Below are 3,273 nucleotides of genomic sequence, written 5' to 3'. Positions count from 1 at the left end.
TAATTACTCAGAGGCGTATATTAATTACAAACTGTATGGCCTGTGGCTTCAGCTTCTTGCTAGCTAGCTCTTTCATCTTAAATTAACTCATTTCTATAAATCTGTATGTTGCCATGTGGCTGTGGCGTTACCGGTCTGCTGGCATCCTGTTGCTCCTTCTGTGGCAGGCTGGCATCTCTTCAACTCTGCCCTTCTTCCCTCTGTATCTCTGCTTGGACTTCCTGTCTGGCTATAAGTTTTCTTGCCATAGACCAAAAGAGCTTTCTTTATTATCCAATGGGAGCCTCACATATTCATGAGGCACTGACTACATACAGGAGTCATCAGAGTGTCTAGGACAAAGCAAAATTCAGATCCTTCTCACAGGGAGCTTATGATGGAATGAAGAGGCACATTAGTCTCACTAATTACCAATGACACAGGCAGGCCACACAGAGGCACTAGAGAAGTGAGATGATCTATGGGCACCGACAGAGAGGGCACCTGATACCTAAGGACAGCGACAGTGGCTGTGGTCCCTGGAGGATGATCAGTGTGTCAAAGGCAAAAGAGCTGGATGAGAAGCAAAATGAGGCAAGCTTCCAGAGGACCTGAGTTTGATTCCTAGAACCCACATGGCCTCTCAAAAGTTTCTGTAATATCAGCCCCCACAGGATCCCATGCACTCTTCCAGCCTCCACAGGCACTGCCCCATATGGTATATAGACATATATGCTGTCAAAAGACCCACATTTATAAACTAAAAATAAAGGTTAACTTAAAAAGAGAGAAAGAGAGATAACCAATAATAAATTACACAATTCTGATAGGCATGTCAGGGTTTGGTATGAAATTCTCTCAACATTTCTATAAGTTTGGGCCTTTATATGACTTTTTAAAAGTTAAGAAAATGTCTCTAGAATTCTACAGGAATGATTTTTACATTCCTGTCAAGAGGTCAGTCAGCATTAAGTGCTGGGTCCTCCCATGGTCTGATGCCAGATGCCACAGAGACTAAAGAGCAAGGCCTAGAAGCTGAAAATAAAGATTGTTTGGGTGCTAAGGAACTGCATGTCCCACACTCCACCTCGTCATCCCATTCTGCCAGGCTCCCTGTGTCCCATAAGGTTTTACTTTCTCCATCCCTCTTCCCCCTCATCAGTCAGTGGTTTGGCTGTTAGAATGATAGCATCTGGCTGAGGAAAACATAGCTACGGTGAGCTAAGGATTTGAAAGCTCTGGTTCTGAGCCCTTGGCTGGAGATATGAAGGTCTTCTTCTGTGTTATGAAGTGGTTCTGGCAAAGGCTCTTTCCAGCAAAAGAATATTGGTGACCCCACAGTCAGGTGTTGGTGGTGGGTGGCACATTCCATGTCTGTTACCTTCTGTCTCTAACATACTCAGTTCTAGGTGGGTGGCACCATTAAAATGTGTAGGCCTGAATAATTTTTGCAAGAGTTTATCCATAGTGTACCCCACTGTCTCATTTGAAGGCACAAACTCTTATGAGCTATCTTTGTAAAGCAGAAATTGATGTATACTATATACTGTAACTAGTCTTTAAGACATAAATTACTTAATAATTAGACAAAGTTTAGTTTTGTTTTTAGTTTAGTTAGATACGTTTTATTGAAACTCTCAAAGACATGGAAGTCTGCAGTACAGGAAGTAGATGAAACTACACAGGTGGGTAGGAAGGCAACTGGACAGGACACCAACCGGCTTCTCTCATCACCACACAATTGAAAACCAGTAACACTAGGACTTTTGGATTGAATTACATCCACCCCTGTTAAGGTTGTAATCTGAAGGGTTGCTAAGGGCTCATGTTCTGAACACTACTTCTCTTGCTAGGGATGATATTTCAGGAGATTGTGGAACCTTTAGGATGTAGGACTTGACTGACAAAGTAGAACACTAGGGGGGGAACTTCGCAAGTTCTACCTGGCCTCTAGTTCCAGATTTATTCTCTGCTTTCTGGTCAACCTCCCCCACTGCATCATGCCAGTGAACTCAGCTGCTCAGCTGTGCCTTTCCGCCATGACAGACCACAACTGTAAGCCTGAAGCTGCTCCTTGCAAGTATTGTTGCCACAACAAAGCAAAGCTAACTAATACAATCAACAAAATATGTTCAATTCTTAACTCCAAAAACCTTCTTTAGAAATAGCGTCTTTGGGAAGAAGCAGTGAGAATGACCCCTGGACGGACCAAACCTGTGCACCATACTGCTGCATCCCCGTGTTCAGTGCCCACGTCCCCTGCCGCCATGCCCAAAAGAAAGGCTGAACAGGATACTAAAGGAGATAAGGCCAAGGTGAAGGATGAGACACAGAGAAGATCTGCAAGGTTTTCTGCTAAACCTGCTCTTCCAAAGCCAGAACCCAAGCCTAAAAAAGCCCCTGCAAGGAAGGGGGAGAAGGTCCCCAAAGGGAAGAAGGGGAAGGCCGATGCCTGGAAGGATGCGAATAATCCTGCAGAAAATGGAGACGCCAAAACAGACCAGGCACAGAAGGCTGACAGTGCTGGAGATGCCAAGTGAAACGTGCATTTTTGTGTACTTCTGGTGACTGCACAGTTTGAAATACTATTTTTTACCAAGTTTTACAGAAATGCAGAATTTTGTTTTACTTTTTTTGTTAAGCTATGTTGTTAGGACACAGAACACTTCAATGTTTTTTGGGGGAAGGAACCTGTGTCACTAACGAAATGTCTCCCAAGCTGGACTGATGGTGGCTGATGTGGGAAAACATCTTTCCATGATAATTTTGAAAGACTCCTCTTAGCTCTCAGGAGAGATGTCCTGCTTTTGACATACGTGACCACCATGGCACAAAATGCATTGTGTGTGGAGAAACTCTAAATTCGTTTTCATACCCTCCTCCCCTGCACCAACAACATAGACATAACTCCTTTAAAACCAGAGACCTGTTGGAACCTGACCCCCAAAACTGGTTTTGCCGGTCTATCTATCAGGCAATCTGGACTTTGCAGTGGAATTGTTGTGTCCCCAAAAGAGCAGCGGTTCCTTTTATAAAAGATGGTGGATCTTCATGATGATCCTGCCGTGTTCATTTCATTTCCTGAAAGTCAGGGTTGGCTTGTGAAAAGTTGTTGAACAACATCCTCAATGTGAACTGTCAGCCCTCACTCTAAGCTCTCCCCCTTTTCAAAGCATCGAATGAAGACTCATTGGGTTTTATAGTGGCTTTCTGATTTTGGTAGTCTATACAAGAAGGGAGTTTGGAAGTTCTTGTATACGGTTAATGACTGTCTGCCCATGTCCTGCCTGAGAA

General features: G+C 43.8%; 1 pseudogene; it reads left to right on the top strand.

Annotated features, from left to right (window-relative positions):
• The first annotated feature begins 2,246 nt into the window (after positions 1 to 2,246).
• LOC102923030 (non-histone chromosomal protein HMG-17 pseudogene) lies at positions 2,247 to 2,519 on the top strand (annotated as a pseudogene).
• The last annotated feature ends 754 nt before the right edge of the window (positions 2,520 to 3,273 follow it).

This window comes from Peromyscus maniculatus, chromosome 19 (assembly GCF_049852395.1).
Source record: "Peromyscus maniculatus bairdii isolate BWxNUB_F1_BW_parent chromosome 19, HU_Pman_BW_mat_3.1, whole genome shotgun sequence".
NCBI lineage: Eukaryota > Metazoa > Chordata > Mammalia > Rodentia > Cricetidae > Peromyscus > Peromyscus maniculatus.
Note: the sequence above shows the minus strand (reverse complement) of the source record. Positions and strands in the feature narration are given on the sequence as shown.